Here is a 24,697-nt window from a genome sequence, read left to right on the forward strand (position 1 = left end):
CTCCGCCCCCACCATTTCTACATGGCGGGAAACCCCTCGCGCCACGCTCCGCGCACAGGCCGCCGAGTCAGTGTAGAACGGAGCACGTGACCTCTCCCCTGCAGCGCTTTCTCTGTGGGTGATTGATGGGGAGCAAGGGGCATGCGTTGCTAGGCGACGGCCGCGCGCATTATACAGCGGGAGAATCGCGTCTCTGAGTGTCTGAGAGAACTCAAACATGGCACCTGCCAAATAGGTGATAAATGTTGTCGATGAAGGGCTAATGGCTGTGGTGGAAACAGAGCAAGACACGAACTCCCAGAATATACAAAATAAAATTTCTCGTGTCTATTACCAAAATGGGGATTGATGTTCCCGGAAGTAAAGAGCCCTTTATAGAGGAAGTGACGTCTAGTCATTAAATAAGTGTATCTATTTTTTTTTACAATCTAATAGGGCTTATTGCTCCTATATTTAATCATACTGGTTAGTTGTACATCAGAGTGTCCTCCAGTGATCAATAATAATATTTCTGTCTATTCTACTTGGAGACCTTTTTATTTTGGGGGTTTCGTGGATGGGCTCAGTAGTGTTGTCACCTGGCTGGTAAAAGTGATGCTTCATGCCAATGTTATTAATAGGAAAAAACTGCAAGATTATAGGAAGGCCGGTATTTTATTACAGAAAAGGTGGCAACCCTAAATCAGAGGCAGGACTGGGCCAAGGTATTTGGGCACCCTAGGGCTTCAATAAGGGTTGACTCCTTTTCTGGAAAAAAATACCGTCCTTCCTATATATTTATCTTTATTCCCTATTAATAACATTGGGATCATTGACCTTCCTATATATTTATCTTTATTCCCTATTAATAACATTGGGATCACTGACCTTCCTATATATTTATCTTTATTCCCTATTAATAACATTGGGATCACTGACCTTCCTATATATTTATCTTTATTCCCTATTAATAACATTGGGATCACTGACCTTCCTATATATTTATCTTTATTCCCTGTTAATAACATTGGGATCATTGACCTTCCTATATATTTATCTTTATTCCCTATTAATAACATTGGGATCACTGACCTTCCTATATATTTATCTTTATTCCCTATTAATAACATTGGGATCACTGACCTTCCTATATTTATCTTTATCCTTTAATAACATTGGGATCACTACCTCCTATATATTTATCTTTATTCCCTATTAATAACATTGGGATCACTGACCTTCCTATATATTTATCTTTATTCCCTATTAATAACATTGGGATCACTGACCTTCCTATATATTTATCTTTATTCCCTATTAATAACATTGGGATCACTGACCTTCCTATATATTTATCTTATTCCCTATTAATAACATTGGGATCACTGACCTTCCTATATATTTATCTTTATTCCCTATTAATAACATTGGGATCACTGACCTTCCTATATATTTATCTTTATTCCCTATTAATAACATTGGGATCACTGACCTTCCTATATATTTATCTTTATTCCCTATTAATAACATTGGGATCACTGACCTTCCTATATATTATCTTTATTCCCTATTAATAACATTGGGATCACTGACCTTCCTATATATTTATCTTTATTCCCTATTAATAACATTGGGATCACTGACCTTCCTATATATTTATCTTTATTCCCTATTAATAACATTGGGATCACTGACCTTCCTATATATTTATCTTTATTCCCTATTAATAACATTGGGATCACTGACCTTCCTATATATTTATCTTTATTCCCTATTAATAACATTGGGATCACTGACCTTCCTATATATTTATCTTTATTCCCTATTAATAACATTGGGATCACTGACCTTCCTATATATTTATCTTTATTCCCTATTAATAACATTGGGATCACTGACCTTCCTATATATTTATCTTTATTCCCTATTAATAACATTGGGATCACTGACCTTCCTATATATTTATCTTTATTCCCTATTAATAACATTGGGATCACTGACCTTCCTATATATTTATCTTTATTCCCTATTAATAACATTGGGATCACTGGCCTTCCTATATATTTATCTTTATTCCCTATTAATAACATTGGGATCACTGACCTCCTATATATTTATCTTTATTCCCTATTAATAACATTGGGATCACTGACCTTCCTATATATTTATCTTTATTCCCTATTAATAACATTGGGATCACTGACCTTCCTATATATTTATCTTTATTCCCTATTAATAACATTGGGATCACTGACCTTCCTATATATTTATCTTTATTCCCTATTAATAACATTGGGATCACTGACCTTCCTATATATTTATCTTTATTCCCTATTAATAACATTGGGATCACTGACCTTCCTATATATTTATCTTTATTCCCTATTAATAACATAGGGATCACTGACCTTCCTATATATTTATCTTTATTCCCTATTAATAACATTGGGATCACTGACCTTCCTATATATTTATCTTTATTCCCTATTAATAACATTGGGATCACTGACCTTCCTATATATTTATCTTTATTCCCTATTAATAACATTGGGATCACTGACCTTCCTATATATTTATCTTTATTCCCTATTAATAACATTGGGATCACTGACCTTCCTATATATTTATCTTTATTCCCTATTAATAACATTGGGATCACTGACTCTCCTATATATTTATCTTTATTCCCTATTAATAACATTGGGATCACTGACCTTCCTATATATTTATCTTTATTCCCTATTAATAACATTGGGATCACTGACCTTCCTATATATTTATCTTTATTCCCTATTAATAACATTGGGATCACTGACCTTCCTATATATTTATCTTTATTCCCTATTAATAACATTGGGGATCACTGACCTTCCTATATATTTATCTTTATTCCCTATTAATAACATTGGGATCACTGACCTTCCTATATATTTATCTTTATTCCCTATTAATAACATTGGGATCACTGACCTTCCTATATATTTATCTTTATTCCCTATTAATAACATTGGGATCACTGACCTTCCTATATATTTATCTTTATTCCCTATTAATAACATTGGGATCACTGACCTTCCTATATATTTATCTTTATTCCCTATTAATAACATTGGGATCACTGACCTTCCTATATATTTATCTTTATTCCCTATTAATAACATTGGGATCACTGACCTTCCTATATATTTATCTTTATTCCCTATTAATAACATAGGGATCACTGACCTTCCTATATATTTATCTTTATTCCCTATTAATAACATTGGGATCACTGACCTTCCTATATATTTATCTTTATTCCCTATTAATAACATTGGGATCACTGACCTTCCTATATATTTATCTTTATTCCCTATTAATAACATTGGGATCACTGACCTTCCTATATATTTATCTTTATTCCCTATTAATAACATTGGGATCACTGACCTTCCTATATATTTATCTTTATTCCCTATTAATAACATTGGGATCACTGACCTTCCTATATATTTATCTTTATTCCCTGTATCTACGATATGGTACAAAAGGCAAATAAAATGTCAGGCCACTGAATTCCTCATTGCTCCGGTGACAGGGTGCTTAGCATTGGGCTCAGTATGTAGAGAAGGCGGCGAGGGTTTGTCGGGGTTAAAGGGAAACTGTGCAGCACAGCAGGGGGGACAAGTGGCCCTACAGAAAGGTGACGCAGGACACAATACCAACGCAAAGCTCAGTTGGACATTGTTACATTATTTGGGTTTGACTCACTTTATCCACAGACACACATCCAGCACGCACAGAATTGTGTGACACAACAAAGGCCTTGGTTACACGAGCAGCACATTCAGTCTCACGTCTTTACACTGATTAATAGACCTGAGCTGCTGCAAACTGGGACATTATATACTAAAAATGTCTAGGCTCACCGTTTAAAATTGTCAGTAGTTTTCAGATTGTTCCCTAGAAATAAAGACTTTTTTCAATTGCTTTCCATTTGTTATTTTTTTACTGTTTTTTCTCCCCCAAAACTGAAGTTTAAATTTGAATGTTGGTGCCTCTGGTGTGTGAGTCTGGCAGCTCAGTGATCCAGGGGCTGATTCTGTTACAATTTGCTCCATTAGTTGATACAATTCTCAGCAGCAGCATCTGTTGGGGAGTAGCAGCAACTATTGTATCAATTGTAACAGCTGCCTTTAAATGGGAAGTCCATACAAACATAACTTGAGCTTTTTTGAAATATATATATAATTTCAAGCAACTTTGCAATATACATCAATTAAAAAATATCCAGACTTTTCATGATTTTTAATGGTTTCTGACAGTTCCCTAAGCCTAGCCCCCTGCTCTCCTGCTGATCTGTCTGACTACTTTGCTGAGCTGTCTGGCTACTGTTACTTTTTATCAACAGCCATCTGTCTTTAGCCTGTATCCTCCTGAACATGTGATATCAATAAGGAAAGGAACGTCCCAGTGCAATGCATTGTGGGTTATGTAGTTCCTGCATGCTGCCTGTAAGCTGTGGAGAAGTTGTTACAATTTGTAACGTCAGTGTTTAGTCCCTCCTTCCCTGCCAGGATTTCAAATAATGCGAAAGAGAAGAACTATTAAACAGATTGATTTCAGCATAGAAAATGCCAATTATTCATACTTTTTGAAGATGGGCGTATTAGGGGTCTCTCTTTACAAATTTTGGTTTGGAAGCTGGAGTTCCCCTTTAATGAAATTCAGGGATTCTGCTCAAGACAAACACAAGAAATGGATCAACTAATGGATCGGTTTAGATCAGATACAGAGTAGGCGACATCCCCCCCAGAGGTGCTTCAGAAAGACATAAGAAGGCAAAGAAGGAACGACCTATTCCTTTTACTGAGACATATGTTTCTTCTGTGCAAAGCTCAGGCCCATGACTTGTGGTTGAGCGAAGAGCAGCCAGCAAGAACAATGAAGCTTAAAGGACAAGGCGACCCCAATAAAGATAGAACTTCAAAGTATTAGCCTACGTTTATTGAAGTCTGCCACTCTGCTGATTCTTCTTAAATGAACATTTACATTGGCCAAGTAATAGATATTTTGCCATTGATGGTGAAAAACCATACAGGGTGCAAAATATCTATTAATTGCACAATGTAAATTTCCCATAATGCTGTGGTCTAAGACTTTTATTCTGTTCAGATAATTCAAGCCAGAATTTGTGCATGTGCAGAATTTGCCTTATGCGTGTCAGTGAGCGGGAACTATTTGCTAGATCTTTGAAGTCAGTTTTACTCATCATTTTATTAATGAAATTATAAATTAAACCTGTAGGGAAAGACCAACTGATTGGTAAAAGTCTGGTTCAGGGGGGTTTCCTTGTCCTTTAATATCACTTGCCTTGATGGACCCAAATCCTTTTAACTTTTAATTAAGATTCTGCGAAGGCCAGGAGGCCTCATCAAAATGGTCCAAATTTGGCATCACAATAGCTAAGGCTAGCTTTGAAGACTCCTAATTTGGGAAAACCTAAGGTCCCTAGCATTTGGGAAAGAGATCATAGGGGTCATTTATGACCACAAGTGCAGCAAACAAAATACAATATTTGGACCTATTGCCATGTTTTTACATACATTTTGCCAAGTGCAACTATATGAAAGTGCAAGGAGCACCTTTTGGCACAAGTACCTTTACATGCAATAAATGGAAATCATATGAAGTATGAAGTGAAGCAGGCACTCACGTATACATAAACAATGTAGTGGCCCGGGTGCAGGACCGTATCAGACAAAATGTAAAAAGTTCAAAAGTGACTTCAATAAACATTGTTAAGTGCTTAAGACCTAAAAGTGCGGCTCCTTTTGAATTTGTTATATATATATATATTGGGGTGTGCATGGACTCTGAATCGCCTAGATTTGGGTTTCAGCTTGCCCTGTTGGTAAAATGCTACTTGATGATAATATTATTACTAGGAAAAAATATAGGGAAGCTAGTATTATTTACCAAAAGGTGCCAAATAAAAGTGAGGGCAAGGCATAATTCTTAATTTGAGGAGCACCACAAAGGAACGAGTTTATATGGCTGCACCCTCTTGCCTGTTATTGTGTGGGCTATATGGTAACTATAAATCTATCTGGGTGTAAATGACTAAATCCACCCCTGCAAACCACAATTACGTCCACTCCCAATTTGCAACCCAACCCACTAGCTGCTGCCTCTCCTGATATAAGTGATGTCATTAAATGGGGTGGAGCCCCCTATGATTCCTGCCTTCATGCTTTGAACTGTTTTGAGAATACTTTGAACAGTTTTGAGTCCTAGATGAGAAAGCATTAAGTTAATAATACCCCATAGGCACAGACACTACTTTCCACATATCCAAGACATAAGGAAAAGTCGGTCAAAAATTGCATTTAGTGGGATTCTGGGATTAGTCTTGTATGAAATGAGTATAACCCCAACTGATATGATGCTTTCCTGCTGACCCACTCTTGTTTCAAGCAGAGTTGTCTACTTATTGTTCTACTTATTGAAATGAAATATCATACCCAGGATAACTGAATCTCATTGATGCTCTTATAGCATGAGGAGTAGCCTTCATTAGTAACCAATTAACAGTCATGTTATATTTAAACCCAGCAGTGGTGAACCTGGATGGATCTCAAAACATGTAGATCCACTAGACCTTTCTCTTTCTTCTTCTCACTTCTGCCACTGCCAAGGTTAAAGGGATACTGTCATGGGAAAAAAACAGTTTCCAAAATGAATCAGTTAATAGTGCTGCTCCAGCAAAATTCTGCACTGAAATCCATTTCTCAAAAGAGCAAACAGATTTTTTTATATTCAATTTTGAAATCTGACATGGGGCTATACATATTGTCAATTTCCCAGCTGCCCCAAGTCATGTGACTTGTGCTCTGCTAAACTTCAATCACTCTTTACTGCTGTACTGCAAGTTGGAGTGATATCACCCCCCCCCCCCAGCAGCCAAACAACAGAACAATGGGAAGGTAACCAGATAACAGCTCCCTAACACAAGATAACAGCTGCCTGGTAGATCTAAGAACAACACTCAATAGTAAAAACCCATGTCTCACTGAGACACATTCAGTTACATTGAGAAGGAAAAACAGCAGCCTGCCAGAAAGCATTTCTCTCCTGAAGTGCAGAAGTGCAAAAAACCCATTATCCAGAAAGCTCTGATTTACTTGAAGCCCATCTCCCATAGATTCTAAATGAATCAAATAATTTAGATTTCCTTTTTTCTCTGTAATAATAAAACAGTACCTTGTACTTGAGCCCAACTAACATACAATTAATCCCTTGAAGCAATACAATCCTATTGAGTTTATTTAATATTTAAAATATTTTTTTTTTAGTAGAGTTAAAGTATGGAGATACAAATTACAGTAATATCAAGAAAACCCCAGGTTCCAAGCTTTCTGGATAACAGGTCCCATCCCTGTAATTTAATCCAGCCAATTATCCTGCTTTGCAGGGGGCATGTTTGATGTACACTGACATACACATATACTGTATTTAGCATAAACTCTTACATGGACTGCATTTATATTATACAATGCAAGTCTGGGCACAGTTCAATACTAATAATACAATACATCATGAAATGTTGGCTTATCTGTGAATGAGTAAGACTGTGGCACTCGTTGCCAAGGTCGGCTGTGCACATAGATAAGGCCGATATCTGGAGGAGACGGTTGGGTGCCTGACAGACCTGGACTGGGAGTCAAAATAGGTCCTGCCATTCCAAGTACACAGAGGCCCAAACAGCCCCTACCAGCCCACTATATGGTAACTTTCTATGGAACCATACAGCAGCCCCTCTGGCATTTGCCAAAACCCACAGATTGCCAGTCCGGGCCTGGTGCCTGAATAAGGACACAGGATACGCATTTGTACAATAATTTGTTTAATCAAGGTAAATTTGAGTTCATTCAAACATCTCCAGTGGTCGTGTTGGGACAACTTTCCTTCCCTGTAAATCATGAGTGGGGAAAACAATGTTTGTAAAGAAAAATTTGATGTGACGTCTGTAAATGTTAGTGCCTAATAAATAGAGCATATAAATTACAGGCTGAAGAGTTTAATTTCTGCTGATGAGTTGGATGATGTTCCTCCGATCGCTTGATTGGTGTCTAACACCATAACCTCCCTATAACCCTGACACCTCCCAGGCTTACACCTTGCCCAACCTGTTCCTCAAAAATAGCAAAAAATGAATCCAATAAATGAACATGACAGCTGATTGGTGTTTATATTACCTCCTCCGCTTCCAATAAAGAAGGGATCTGCTCCAGCCTGTTTGAATATTTGCCGTAGAACTGGGGAGTGAGTTACCGCTGGCCTTGGCTTATCTACATGGCTTATCCACTGGCCTGTAATTATAGGTGCACATCCTCTTCTTCTTCATTGGCAAAACACATAATTTTGTGCTTATTAAATTTATAATAATGTGCAGTATCTTGCTTTAATGTGTGACAAATGAACTGCTAACAAGCATGGATCTATATTAAATTCATTTCGATTCATGGATAATTATTGCTTGGCCAAAGAGCTGTCAATTCAAGCATCACTGACAGCTTTATATACATTCCATTACTGTACAGAAACCCTTGCTGATTCATATAGTAACCCTTTAGTGTTGTTACCATCATTGTCCCTACCATGGTTATTGCGAGGAGGCACTGGAGAGCACATAATTTTGCCAAGGAAAAGCCAAACTTCCCTAGGTCAATGTGCCCACCATAGTGGTCACAAAGTAATAATATTTTTTTTAACTTTTAGTTCAAGGGGTGGCTGCAGTGGCATTTTGTGTATTGTTCTTCTATATGCAAAAGGTATAATTAGACTAGGGATGCACCGAATCCACTATTTTGGATTCGGCCGAACCCCTGAATCCTAAGCAAAGGATTCCACCGAACCAAATCCGAACCCTAATTTGCATATGCAAATTAGGGGTGGGAAGGGGAATTTTTTTTTTACTTCCTTGTTTTGTGACAAAAAGTCACGCGATTTCCCTCTCCACCCCTAATTTGCATATGCAAATTAGGATTCGGATTCGGTTCGGCCAGGCACAAGGATTCGGCCGAATCCGAATCCTGTTGAAAAAGGCCGAATCCTGGACGAATCCCGAACCGAATCCTGGATTCGGTGCATCCCTAAATTAGACCCCAGAATTTGAAAATGGAACAGCACCACTTGGCTTGGAATAATAAAAATGCCTTTATTGCATAATTTTATAGGGCATTACAGCTATAATTCGGCCCCAAACATGTTAGGGTGGCCATATTCTGGCTGTATCTCTATGTGCACAGTCTAAACAGATGGCTACCCTACATATGTATGGCCACCTTTTATTGTTCCATTCATTCAGGTCAACAACCTGAACAATCAGAATGGCATCTGGTGATGATCCCTCACCAATGTGGTCCATCAATAGTAGGGCCAGATTTACATAGTGGGCGCCCCTAGGCCTGCTGCTGTTTTTCTCCTTCATTCGTGCACATACACAAATTTTTATCATCAGGTTAGGTGCACTGGGGATCGCTGCACGGGAAATTACCACAATACCTGTGCCAGCAGCCATTATTTTGCCACATGTACCTGTGCCAACATCTATCATATTGCCCCCATTTGTACCTGTGCCAATGTTGTGATGCTGATTCAGTTAATGCCTTTAAGAATGGCTTGGATGATTTTTTGGACAGACATAATATCAAAGGCTATTGTGATACTAAACTCTATAGTTAGTATAGGTATGGGTATATAGAATTTAATTAAAAGTAGGGAGGGGTGTGTGTATGGGGCTGGGTTTTCATTTGGAGGGGTTGGACTTGATGGACTTTGTCTTTTTTCAACCCAATTTAACTATGTAACTATGTAACTATCTGTGTACCTGTGCCAGCAGCCACCATATTGCCCCATGTACCTGAGCCTGCAAAAAAACACAATATTGCCCCAAAATATGTACTTGTGCCAGCAGGAGCCAAAAATCCATCATATTGTCCACAAATATGTACCTGTGCCAGCAGCTGCCAAGAGGGAGGTGGGGAGTGCTTCTGCCCGCAGTACAAATTATGGACAACAGGGGGTTGGAACAGGTGGTTTATAACATTGAAAAATGATTAGAAGCCAAGCGAATCAGGGTTTCAAAAAAAAAAGAAAAAAAATCCTCTTTAAAGTACGCCCCTCCCCATGATTGCACCCTAGGCGGCCACCTACTCTGCCTTCCCCTAGTTCCGGCCCTGCCCAGAGTTTCCAAACCAATGTGGATGTGGTTGGGCGACATGCCGTCCCCCTAAAATTCTGCTGCTCTGGGCCCACACCTTGGTGGTCTTGCCACAAATCCAGGCCTGATCAGTAGATGAAATTGTCAAACATGTCCAATTATCTACAATCCAAAAGGATCAATGGATGACCTGTCAAAATTGCCCACCGACCTGGCATAGAGTATTATCCAGATGGTGAGACAATAGGGTCAGCTACACTACCTGACCAAATCTGGGGCATGTATGTCGAGCTTTAGAAGACTTTCCAGTATCTTAGAAGACACAGTTCACGGGGCAGATTCCCTAAAGGGCGAAGTGACTTATGCTACCGAAAATTTGCAAGAGTGACGTCATTATGCTGATTCCCTAATGGGCGCAGGAGTCACTTTGTAAGCGAAGGAGACAAACACTAGCGTTGCTTGGCACTTTAACGCCAGGCGAATTTTCTCTCTGGCCAACTCCGCAAATTCACTAAGATGCAGATTTTACTGACCGTTACCTCTTGCGCCAGACTTGCCTTCGCCACCTCAGACCAGGCAAAGTGCAATGGAGTGGATAGGACCTCCTCAATTTTTTGTTGAAAGATTTTCTAAACCCCAAAAAACGCTGTCATTTTTTTTTTTTTTCAGACTGATAGCCTGCAAAAGACCGTAAATTTTTTTTCCCTAACATATGGCACATAAACTATACACTGGGCTCATGTGTAGGGCAAAATAACAACTCTATTTTATTTTATTATGGTTCCCTGGACTTGTAATGTAATGTATTTGCTGCAACATATACGTCCATTCAACTTTGAATTTCCAGCCGGATGCAAATTAGCCAACCCTAGTGCAACTTCGCTTTGCTTGTCGAAGTAACGCTAGCACAACTTCACCATCGTTCGGTGCCCTGGACGCAACTTTGCATCATAGGGAATCATCGTTGTTCTGGCGAATTTACGCCTGGCAAAGTGTTGTGATGGCTGCTTAGGGAATTTGCTCCATGCACATGAATGCAGATTGCAGGCTATGTCTCCTGTAGCCGTAACCTCGCGGCGTCGCTCCAATCCGAATAATGTAAGTCACAGATTCAATTGTTCCAGTCAAGTGTGGCCACAAATAGAAACATCTCCTTTTATTGCATGACGGTCACGGCTGCATTTTGGCACAGGTGATTGCTCAGCAGCTTTAAAAATACCAAGAGGAGGGGGCACCTTGTTCTTCCGACTTAACGGTCAGCGGCCGTCAGCCTGCTCTTAAAGGGGCAGTAACAACATGCATGGAGCAAAAGACAACGCAACACTGATCGATATGTGACAGTGCTCCAAACTTTATGGATCTTATGATTTTTGGAAAGCAGAAGAAGCAGTTTCCACTTGAATTTTTAACTTCTATAGTTTAGTATAGGTATGTGTATATATATTTTTATTCAGGTGATAATGTATTGAGAGGGCTGGATAGAAATGTATAAATTTCTATGCGCAGGGGGTTAATTGGAGGGGTTGGACTTGATAGACTTTTTGTCTTTTTTCAACCCAAATGAACTACAGTATGTAACTATGAGATTGAATTATGACAAAGAATAAAAAGGCTTTTCTCCAGTCCATGGGGAAGGAGGAAGGAGCCTACTCTTTGGTGTCACAGCCGTGTAAAGGCAATTACATTGAATTAATATGATTTCTTTCTCATTGAGATCCTTGAGAAGTTACATTTTAGCACAGCGAGGAAATGGTGTCCCTAACCCTATTAGTTAAGTCTCTCTCCCACAGATGGTTCCCTGCGTTAATCCTCTTTGTGGTCATCCTAATCCATCTCAAAGTGACCACTCAGAAGGGCTCAGATTCCTTTGTTGGCCCCGGGGAGCAGACTCGTGCTGTCTGACGAATGGAAGATGTGAATATGGACGGAGCAATAAGACTTACTGGGCCACAATGATTGGTACAAGCAGGAGTTTTCTGACAACTTACTTCAACTTCCCAAGAAGAAAATGCCGTGAAGTATGATGGGAAGAATGTAGACTGGGCCCAAAATTCCTAAAAAAAGGAGCCAACTGTCCTGCAGAGAAACGTTTACTTCCCCGACACAACAGGTCCCTTATGCAAGTTTAAAGGGTAAGTATGTTCTGCAGAACCAGCAGTAAGGCTTTTTCTATGGAACCCACCTCCTCTTACAATGGTCTTCTTCCAAAATGTGTGGCTTTTGTTTAATTTATCTTGGCACAAAAAGTAGAAGGGCATCTCCTATCAATTAATACATATAAATATGCTAAAAATAATCTGTTCTGCTCAGGATAACTAATAATGATACAGGTATGGGATCTGTTATCCGGAAATCCGTTATCCAGAAAGCTCATGGGAAGCCCATCTCCCATAGATGCCATTTTAATCATTTTTTTTAATTATTATCCTTTTACATGTAATAATAAAACAGTACCTTACAAATATAGACTGTATATAATTAATCTTTATTGGAAGCAAAACCAGCCCGTTGGGTTTATTTCATGGTTATATGATTTTCTAGTAGACTTAAGGTATGAAGATCCAAATTATGTAAAGATCTTTTATCCAGTAAACCCCAGGTCCCGAGCATTCTGGATAATAGGTCCCATACCTGTGCCTTGTACTCGATCCCAACTAAGATATAATTAATCCTTATTGGAATCAAAACCAGCCTATTGGGTTTATTTAATGTTTATATGATTTTCTAGTAGACTTAAGGTATGAAGATCCAAATTATGTAAAGATCTATTATCCAGAAAACCCCAGGTCCCGAGCATTCTGGATAACAGGTCCTATACCTGTGCCTTGTACTTAATCCCAACTAAGATATAATTAATCCTTATTGGAGGCAAAACCAGCCCATTGGGTTTAATTCATGTTTACATGATTTTCTAGTAGACTTAAAGTATGAAGATCCAAATTATGGAAAGATACATTATCCGAAAAACCCCAGGTCCTGAGCAATCTGGATAACAGGTCCTATACCTGTGCCTTGTACTCAATCCCAAGTAAGATATAATTAATCCTTATTGGAGGCAAAACCAGCCTATTGGGTTTATTTCATGTTTATATGATTTTCTAGTAGACTTAAGGTATGAAGATCCAAATTAGGGATGTAGCGAACCGCCGCCGATGTGTTCGCGAACGCCGTTCGCGAACACCGGCAAAATTTGCGAACTGTTCGCGAACTGTTCGCGAACTTCGATCATCCGAAAATCGTTCGATTCGAACGATCGAAGGATTTTAATCGTTCGATCGAACGATTTTCGTTCGAATCGAACGAAAATCGTTCGATTTTAGCGATCGAATGGTCGAATGGGCGACCGATTTTGACGCGAACGCCTATTGGCGAACGTCGCGCGACGTTCGCGAACTTGCGGCGGACGCGAACAGTCGAAGTTCGCGCGAACTAGTTCGCCGGCGAACAGTTCGCTACATCCCTAATCCAAATTATGTAAAGATCTATTATCCAGAAAACCCCAAGTTTCTGAGCATTCTGGATAACAGGTCCTATACCCGTGCCTTGTATTTGATCCCAACTAAGATATAATTAATCCTTATTGGAAGCAAAACCAGCCTATTGGGTTTATTTAATGTTTACATGATTTTCTAGTAGACTTAAGGAATGGAGAGCCAAATTATGAAAAGATCCATTATCTGGAAAACACCAGGTCCCAAGAATTCTGGATAACAGGTCCTATACCTGTAATAAATAGAAGGAAATAAATGAAGTGGTAATTATGATGCAGTAATCATATAAAGCATGTCCTTTGTTACATGAACGCTCCTGCCTTGTTTATTTGAGCTTAGCATGTCCTTAGCATGTCCTTTGCATGTATGAATCCCCACCAAATGCTCAAAAAAACTCAAATTTCATCCTAAAAACTGTAATCTCCAATACATAGCCAAGCAACTGGCCACTATTATTTATCATGCATTTTTTTTATTAACATAGAAAGAAACAAACTTTCTGGTTGCTAGGGTGATAACGCCAAGCAACCAGTTTAAGTGCTACTCTAGAAAGAGATTGCACAGAATGGAAAGGGGCTAAAAGAATCGAAAACATTTATGTTATACAGAAATACATTATGGCAAATTCATTTTTGTGACGCAGGGATTAGATTATTATTATGCAAAGGCTTTCCATTGAGTGACAGTTATTTGACCTTAATCTCCAGCCTCATTGAGCTTGATTATCATGAGAGCCCCTAAAGGATTAGTGCCAAGAGAAGTACATGTAAGTCACTGTGTGACCAATGCCCAATATACTGAGGTATCTGAATTAGTCATGGGCCAATTTGTCCCGTTTCGGTTTCCAGCGAAATTTGCAAAACGCATTGAAATCAATGGGCGTCAACATTATCATGACACGCGTCAATTTTGACGACCGCGACACTTGTTATAGGCGCGTCTATTTTTTCCGAATGAAGTAAAGTCAAAGAGCGTCCGAATAATTTTGACCAGCGACAAAATGTTTATGACGCGGTGGATTTTGGGCGAATAAATTCGGCAGGCCTGAATTCGCAACGAATTTCTGTGTTTCGATGCCGCCATATAAATTCACCAAACTGCAGGCAAAATTTGCCGGCGGCGAAACTCGGAAATTCGTCGAGAATTCACACCTGGCGAATTTATTTGCCCATCACTGATCTGAATTAGGTATGCACCTAATCCACTATTTTGGATTCAGCCGAGCCCCCGAATCCTTCCCAAAATATTTGGCCAAATACCGAACCGAATCCAAATCCTAATTTGCATATGCAAATTAGGGGTGGGAAGGGGAAATTTCAGCCGAATCCGAATGTTGCTGAAAAAGGCTGAATCCTGGGCAGACCCCGAACCGAATCAGAACAATGGGGGAACCACTACTGGGGTGCGCTGGAGCTAATCCATGTTTAGGGGCCATGTAGATGTAAATATGGTAGTATTTTTTTTTGTATTTTTTGTGATGGCCAAAATATATTTCTTTACTGGATGGAATTGGAGGCTACAGATATATTGTTATTGCTACTTTTTATTCCTCATCTTTCTATTCAGGCCTCTCCTATTCATATTCCTGTCTCTTATTTAAATCAATGCACGGTTGCTAGGGGAATTTGGACCCTAGCAACTAGACTGCTGAAATTGCAAACTGGAGAGCTGCTGAATAAAAAGCTAAATAACTCAAAAAACACAAATAATAAAAAAATGAAAACCAGATGCAAATTGTCTCAGAATCTCACTCTCTACATCAGAGCTGAACAACCCCCTTTAAACTATTAACAGATTTAAATTGTATTGGAAAGTTTACATTTTCTGTATAAAGCGTGTAATAGAGAAGTGTCTGTTTACTATTAATAGGAAATGTTATATATGATATTATACATAATACACTGAATGCTGTTTTTATGCAGTCCTGCTAATTCCAAGGCATTTCAGTGAGGTTTGTGCTGGAATCGACCTTTTCATTTGCCACATTGCCAGATTTTCATTTCAGATACTACTTGTGCTCTGTAAGCAAGAAATTAAGCCTTTAACAAATGCTTAGTGATGTCACTTGTTATAAATCATGCTTAGTGATGTCACTTGTGTCACATGACTTTGTTCCTGAAAATACTGCCCTCCTCCGTCTGTATTTTAAAGGAACAGTAACATCAAAAAGGGAAAGTGTTTTTAAGTTATGAATAATTTATGTAGTGTTGCCCTGCACTGCTAAAACTGGTGTGTTTGCTTCAGAAAGATCATTATAGTTTATATAAGCAAATTGCTGCCACAGCTGCAGCCATTCAAGTACAATGCAAATAGTAGATAACAGATGTAGAATCCCATTGTATACTATAGATTTTATCTGTTATCTACGGTATATCCTGTGCTTGAATGGCTGCCCCCATGGCTACACAGCAGCTTGTTTATATAAACTATAGTAGTACTTATCTGTTATCTACTGTGTATCCTGTGCTTGAATGGCTGCCCCCATGGCTACACAACAGCTTGTTTATATAAACTATAGTAGTACTTATCTGTTATCTACTGTGTATCCTGTGCTTGAATGGCTGCCCCCATGGCTATACAGCAGCTTGTTTATATAAACTATAGTAGTACTTATCTGTTATCTGCTGTGTATCCTGTGCTTGAATGGCTGCCCCCATGGCTATACAGCAGCTTGTTTATATAAACTATAGTAGTACTTATCTGTTATCTACTGTGTATCCTGTGCTTGAATGGCTGCCCCCATGGCTACACAGCAGCTTGTTTATATAAACTATAGTAGTACTTATCTGTTATCTACTGTGTATCTTGCGCTTGAATGGCTGCCCCCATGGCTACACAGCAGCTTGTTTATATAAACTATAGTAGTACTTATCTGTTATCTACTGTGTATCCTGTGCTTGAATGGCTGCCCCCATGGCTATACAGCAGCTTGTTTATATAAACTATAGTAGTACTTATCTGTTATCTGCTGTGTATCCTGTGCTTGAATGGCTGCCCCCATGGCTATACAGCAGCTTGTTTATATAAACTATAGTAGTACTTATCTGTTATCTACTGTGTATCCTGTGCTTGAATGGCTGCCCCCATGGCTACACAGCAGCTTGTTTATATAAACTATAGTAGTACTTATCTGTTATCTACTGTGTATCTTGCGCTTGAATGGCTGCCCCCATGGCTACACAGCAGCTTGTTTATATAAACTATAGTAGTACTTATCTGTTATCTACTGTGTATCCTGTGCTTGAATGGCTGCCCCCATGGCTACACAGCAGCTTGTTTATATAAACTATAGTAGTACTTATCTGTTATCTACTGTGTATCCTGTGCTTGAATGGCTGCCCCCATGGCTACAAAGCAGCTTGTTTATATAAACTATAGTAGTACTTATCTGTTATCTACTGTGTATCCTGTGCTTGAATGGCTGCCCCCATGGCTACACAGCAGCTTGTTTATATAAACTATAGTAGTACTTATCTGTTATCTACTGTGTATCCTGTGCTTGAATGGCTGCCCCCATGGCTACACAGCAGCTTGTTTATATAAACTATAGTAGTACTTATCTGTTATCTACTGTGTATCCTGTGCTTGAATGGCTGCCCCCATGGCTACACAGCAGCTTGTTTATATAAACTATAGTAGTACTTATCTGTTATCTACTGTGTATCCTGTGCTTGAATGGCTGCCCCCATGGCTACACAGCAGCTTGTTTATATAAACTATATTAGAGATTCTGAAGAAAACACACCAGTTTTACCAGTGCAGCACAACAGTGCATTATATTTAAATTAATTTGAAACACTTGGTGTTACTGTTCTTGTAATATCAGAAGTAAGAGGAATGAAGTTCCCAAATTTTATCTTCGCTGACCTTTAACATATATTATTAGATGCTTTGTTCTATTTATTTTCTCTATAGATTGGGAACAAAATTTCAGGCTGTGCTCAAACATGGTAAACATTTGCCTTAGCCTGGCAACCCATAGCAACCAGCCAGATGTTTGCTTTAATAATTCCACTAAAGACATCAAACTGCTGAGGTGTTGCTGTGGGTTAGGAGTTTTATTGAGCTGCTGCTTTAAATATTGCCAGAGCCTTTGCCATATACCTGATGCAAATAAAAGTCTAGTTATTTACAGACTTGTTGTAAGGGTCACAGAGCAAGGACTTGAAAGTACAGATATGGGACCTGTTATCCAGAGTGCTCAGGACCTGGGGCTTTCTGTATAACAGATCTTTCTGTAATTTGGATCTTCATGCCTTAAGTCTACTAGAAAATCATATAAACATTAAATAAATCCCATAGGCTGGTTTTGCCTCCAATAAGGATTAATTATATCTTAGTTGGGATCAAGTACAAGCTACTGTTTTATCAGACAAAAAAAGTAAAACATTTTTAAAAATTTTCATTACTTGGATAAAATGGAGTCTATTGGAGACAGACATTCTGTAATTCAGAGGTTTCTGGATAACGGGTTCCACATACTTGTACTGCATACAGAATGTATTCATTTAGGGGCAGATTTATCAAGGGTCGAAGTAAATTAGAGGGAATTTTCGAAGTAAAAAAATTCGAAATTCAAAGTAATTTTTTGGATACTTCGACCATCGAATAGGATACTAAGACTTTGAATTTACTTCGACTCCGATTCGAAGAAAAATCGTTCGAAAATTCGACCATTCGATAATCGAAGTATTGTCTCTTTAAAAAAACTTCGACTTCAATACTTCGCCAAATTAAACCTGCCGAAGTGCTATGTTAGCCTATGGGGACCTTCCAGACCATTTTTCTAAGTCTTCACACATCGAAGTAAAATCGTTCGACTGTACGCTAACATTTTAATCGTTCAATCGAAGATTTTACTTCGATCGTACGATGGCCAAATTCGGTGAAAAATACTTCGACTTCGATATTCGAAGTCGAAGTATTTCAATTTGAGGGTCGATTTTCAAAGTATTTATCACTTCGAAATTCGACCCTTGATAAATCTGGCCCTTAGAGAATGAATATGGTTTATCGTGCATTAATAGGGCAGTTGCGCAGGGTAATTATGCACTTACCTTTTGGGTCAGAGGGGATTGTGGGTAAAGTATTGAACATTCATTTTTAAGATCATAAATTAAAGCACAGAATTGGCTCTAGACACAGCAATATAAATCAAAAGACAGCGGATAATGGGTGGTTACAGTTATAGTGTAAATTAATTTTAGAAATGAAATGCCCTTGGGTAGCAGCTCTAATTAGGAACCTCTGTAACTTATGATAGGGCCTGCCTTAGGAGAACACTTATGGTTGGAGGAAAGCATGTTTGGAGCGTAGACGCCCCCCACGTTATTACTATCTGACTGCTGGGCGCCACTACAAGGAAGAATTTTATTTAGCCAGCGCATATACTGTAGATGCCAGCATAGTTATTCACCCAGTTCAGCAGGAACAGCCCCTAAAGTACAGAGATGCCATAAAACAATGCGAGCTTCACTATTCTTCTGTAATAAGCACAATTTGACAGGAGCAGTGTGCACCAAACCTCGGGGCAGATTCACTAAGATCCGAAGTTGCGCCGGCGGTAGCTTCGCCACACTCTGCCGCACTTCGCCAGGCGTAGTTTTGCCAGCGCTACGCAAATTCACTAAAATGCGAAGTTGCGCTCAGGGAGGCAAACGGTAGCGAAGTTGCGCTTGAGTTAATTCGTCAAGCAAAGCGACGTTACGCTAACGATGCCTAATTTGCATATGGCGCCAAGTTAAAGTACAATGGACGTATATGTAGCACCAAATACATTACTCTACACAAGTCTGGGAAAGCTTCATAAAATAAAATAGAGTTGTTATTTTGCCTTATACATGTGCCCCCTGTATAGTTTAGGAGCCGTATGTTAGGAAATGTAGGGGGGGAAGGAGGGTACCCCCAAAAAAATTAACGATCTTTTTCAGCCTATCACCCTTAAAAAAGGAAAAGGTGCCCGCGTTTTTTGGGACTTAGAAAAAATTTAAACTTTTTTTGAAGCAAGTCCTATCTACTCTATTGCACTTCGCCTAGTCTCAGTTGGCGAAGGCAAGTCTGGCGCAAGAGTTAACGTTCATGAAAATCCGCAAGTTAGTGAATTAGTGTAGTTACGTTCCTTCGCCATAGCGCAACTTTGCCTGGCGTAAGGGAGCGAAGTAGTGCTGGAGTAGGTCCACTTCGCTAGCGAATTTTCGCTAGCGTTAGCCACTTCGCACTTTAGTGAATTTGCCCCCTCAGCTTTGGCCTTATGTTCTATTACATAAAAAAAAAAAAGAAAATTAATTGATGTTTACATAGACCCCAAAAGTCCGCTCTTTAATCAGAGCAGTACAAGCTCATTTGGATCCTGCTAGATAAAACAATTAAGATGGCATTAAACTGGATAAACCTTAATGTTGAGAAGCCATGAGATAATGAAGATGCAAATGACACATATACAGCTCTGTGCATTGTCTTAATTATAGATTCTTCATTGATCCAAAATGCTGAAAAAACATGTTTGGATTTTGCCAAGTAATTCTTGAGTACTTTGGTTATATTTGGTAATATCTTCGCTGCATCATTATCATCAGGGATGCACCTAGATCTGACTCCATTCACAAAATTATTTTTTTAGCCCTCCAAAACCAGTGAGAAATAATCTTTTTTACCCATATCAATTAGTTATGAGTGCCAACAGGCCTTCTGTATTATTGGGCCAGGCCAGAAGAAGGGATGCACAAAATCCATAATCTCTGTAAATGAAATGCAGAAACTTTGGCCAGCATGCACATCTGGTATTTGTGGAAGGACATATTCCACATTCAGGTATTGGCATGCCCTGTTGGAGGTGGGAAATCCATATTGGCCAGGGTCAGGTAGTATTGCCCAAGTGATATACGTGTTAGGAGAGTGTCTAAGTTAGGCCTCTTTGGATTCCACTCATGGAGATGGATGGATAATGTGCGCAGCCTGAGGCAAAGGAGGCCTCAGTTAAGAGAAAACTCTACCTCAATGGCATTTGGAGACCCCATTCAAGGACTAGCTATGATCCTATGGTCTACTAGACTAGACAAATTAGATCCTATGGTCTACTTCACCCTAGACATGAGAAAAAGACTAGGTTAGCTAGCAGAGCAGGCAAAATCTTTACAACGGACCCTAGGTGTGATCCACAAGTGGATAGGTTTAGTCCCTAGAAGCACACTTGGAGGGTCTTGTACTCTTGGGCTGGGAAAACATTATTGTAAACAAGAAAATCAGCATGAAAACCCAACCTCTAGCCTGCATGTTCTACAGTTCTGTACAATACATAGGTGTATATACATTGATCATACAGATGACGTTGGGAGTTTTTTGGACAGTCACTTGATACCACAGTTATCTTAATAATTTTGTCTTGTATCTTAAATCATGGCAACCAGTGCCCAACCGCAGTGTTGGGTGGTTAACAGGAACCTTAGTCAAAGGGGCTCATACTTCATTTTCTCCTACATTTTCTATCTGTTCCCCTCTATTAAGGTGCCACTTTTCTCTTTACACCCATCTTTGTTCACATTCCAGTTCTTCCTCTGTCTTCCCTTCCCATCTGTACTTTTTGTTTAAAAGAGCCTAGTGGGGTGGAGGCTTGCCATACAATAGGCCCTACAAACTAGTCCATATGATTATGGCCCTCCAGGCCTAATGGATTATAATGAGGGGCAGCTGGGAACGGTAGCCCAAAACTCCAGATCAAATCCTGCCTAACAGCTTCATATAATGGTGTATTCTAGTCTATGCTCCCTTCCTTTATGAGGCACAGCTACAACAAATTGGAGGCATTTACAGTATATTCAGTGAAACCTTAATTTTACATGCCCTCATTTTAAGTTTTCCTTTATTTTAACCTGTTTTTTGTAGTCTCACTAATATATAATGCATTACCCTAATTTTGCTTAGTTTTTTTCTGGTCCAGACCGTCTCCCCTGATCTGCCAGCCCCCAAAAGAAAACAATGATGTGAAGCACGCGCCGGCATTCTCACATGTGACACGAGACCCCATAGCTTACATTGTCCCAGTAGTTGATACAAATCTTTGCCTTAGACTTGAGGACTTTACAGGGAGGTGAGAGGCACTTGCTGACTATCCCAGTAGACGTTAGCCAAGCTGATCAGCTCCCTGTCTTTTTATAGACCGCTGCTTTCTAAGAGCTCCTGCTTAACAAAGAAAGCCGTGATCTCATTTGCAGCGCTTTACTTGTATTTTATAAATATTTCAGGTGAGGCTGCTGGGACACGTGTAAAAAGAAGTATTTTGTATTGCTAATCTGATTACCAATATCTGATTTTCCTTGTACTGATTTCAGGAAGATAGAGGCAGCAGTCTCAGCCTCCCTCAATGCTCTTGTTATGGACGTTCTGAGAAAAATGGCTTCCCCAGCCAATAGCATATGTAATCTCATATATATATATATATATATATATATATATATATATATATATATATATATATATATATATATATATATATATATATATATATATGTCAGTGGGGCAACATCCAAGGGGTTGGTGAGCAACATGTTGATCATGAGCCACTCGTTGGGGGATCACTGCCTTAAAGGATATGTAAACCTTTAAAGTAAGTGAATGGAAAATTGATGAGGGGGCTATTCTAAGCACTTCTGCAATGTACATTCATTATTTATTTTCTTTTAATTCCAAGATATTAAGGGATACATGTACTGTTAATATGAATGAATTTTGTTACAACAGCGCCACCTGCTGGTCATTTTCCCACCAGTCTGACCAGCAAGTAGTCAAGGAAGTTGTCAGGAGAAAGAAAGAGGCTGATGTTCTTCTGCTTAGGAAAACAATTAGAACCCTTTAGATAACTTTTCTCACATCTTTCCTAAGCAGAAGAACATCAGCCTCTTTCTTTCTCCTGACAACTTCCTTGACTACTTGCTGGTCAGACTGGTGGGAAAATGACCAGCAGCTGGAGCTGTTGTAACAAAGTTCATTCATATTAACAGCACATGTATCCCTTAATATCTTGGAATTAAAAATAAATAAATGTACATTGCAGAAGTGCTTAGAATAGCCCCCTCATCAATTTTCCATTCACTTACTTTAAAGGTTTACTTATCCTTTAAGGGTTCCAAATTGTGTGCAAGTGCATTTATTGATGTAGGGGAAGCGTGGCGGTAATTCCAATGTGGCCATGTCAGTATGTACAGTGGATTTGTGCCTAATGCAGAAAAATGACAATCCCAGCTGAGAACATTTTTAGTGCAACTGCATCTGAATCACATTTTTGGAAGCCATTAATTCCACACAAATATTGATCAATATCAAACTAACAAGATAAAAAAGTTCCCCAAAACAAATTCCAGTCCGGTCATAAGCTTGGATAACAAAATCCCAAATCTGAGAAAATTATAAATATTGACACAAAATCAGAACCGGTCATATCATTTCTCTGCATGGATTGATTCCTAAAATTCATACATCTCTCCAAACAGAACTTTAACCAATCGGCCTTTCTGTTGTCACCAAAATGGTGAAAAATGGTCACGTGAGCAATGACATGTTTTGAGCGTGTCTTATTTAGAAATGGCAATGTGTCTCTCTATTGGCAGCTCACCATGACTCAAATATCAGCCTGACTGATCCCAAAAAGCAAATAAGTATTGTCTTTGTTTTGGATTATGTGGGTTTGAACATGTTTTGATCTCTCTGACAGTTAATCCTTATCAAATAGCCAAAGAGATACAGTCATGAAAGAGACACGTTGGTTTGTAACTCTTAATTGTCGGCACATTGGTGAAGTGCCGTATAAATTGGGTTTGGCTGGTTACCATTAGCTGCAACATTAAAGCTACAGTATAGTAGTAATAACAAAACGTGTGTTAATGAGCCTCCTTATAAAGCACAGGTTCCCAAACTGAGGGGTCCTAATGGTATTTGGAGCAGTACTGGGGGACCCAGCCTAAAGGTTATTTAGAGTGAGTATTAGGAGATTAGATTGCTTTTCTTGGATGCACTGGAAGCCCCGCTTGAGTGTCAGCAAGGGTAATATTTTCAGGTAGGATGAAGGTAATAGTCTTGGGCACAGATTTACATAGTGGGCGCCCCTAGGCCCACTGCCGTTCGTCGCCCCTGTCCCCTCTCCTTTATTCGTGCAAATTTTCATAATCAATGGGGATTGGCGCATAGGCAAGCGCATCCCCAGTGTTTTTGAACCAATGTGGGTGTGGTTGGGCAGCATGCCGCCCCCCTGAAATCCTGCCGCCCTAGGCCCCGGCCTAGGTGGCCTTTCCACAAATCCGGGCCTGAGTAAAGAGTGAGTGTGAGATAAGTGGACCCAGTGAATAAGGCCCAGATATTGTTAGCTTTGCTTATGTAAAGTGCTGCACAACACAGGGCCTAACAGAATGGCCTCCAAGGTTTTGGCAAGGGGCTTTACTAACGGCTTCATTACCTGCAGGCATTTTGAGTGTACAGGAAAGACTTAGCAAATAGGGATGCACCGAATCCAGGATTCGGTTTGGGATTCGGCCAGGATTCAGGCTTTTTCATCAAGATTCAGATTCGGCCGAATCCTTCTGCCCAATTCACATGCAAATTAGTGGCTGGGAGGGAAAACACTGACTTTTTGTCAGAAAACAAGGAAGTAAAAAATGTTTTCCCCTTCCCACCCCTAATTTGCATATGCAAAGGAAATAATGGATTCGGTGCATCCCTAGTTAGAAACCCCATGAAGTATCTGAGATAAAAGTGTACCCTGTAGGATCTGATGGAGAAAGAGTTTCCTTAAACTGGAACCCAACACCTGTATGTAAATGGTGCTCAATACTCAGGGCTAAAACTATAGAACCAGCACATTGTGAAACTGCTGGGGGGAAGGAGGTATAGGGGACACAGCGGGCTCTGACTGAGAAGCAGTTTCAATGTATGTATATCAACAATGTTTAATTACCAAAGTGAAAGGGGCCTTAGAGTGAATTTGCCACGGGGCCCAGTAAAGGTCACCATAGACGTTAGGTTTTTCTCTCCTTAA

The 24,697-nt window shown here is 39.4% G+C and overlaps 1 protein-coding gene across 1 annotated transcript in view; it reads left to right on the top strand.

The window, feature by feature from the left end:
- Window positions 1-11,896: 11,896 nt before the first annotated feature.
- Window positions 11,897-24,697, top strand: part of rp1l1.S (retinitis pigmentosa 1 like 1 S homeolog) — a 38,445-nt gene continuing 25,644 nt past the window's right edge. Inside the window, exon 1 of the mRNA XM_018266020.2 lies at window positions 11,897-12,315. The gene's annotated coding sequence lies outside the window, so the exon portion shown is untranslated. The remainder of the gene's footprint in view (window positions 12,316-24,697) is intronic.

The sequence above is a fragment of the Xenopus laevis genome, chromosome 5S, assembly GCF_017654675.1.
Source record: "Xenopus laevis strain J_2021 chromosome 5S, Xenopus_laevis_v10.1, whole genome shotgun sequence".
NCBI classification, from domain to species: domain Eukaryota; kingdom Metazoa; phylum Chordata; class Amphibia; order Anura; family Pipidae; genus Xenopus; species Xenopus laevis.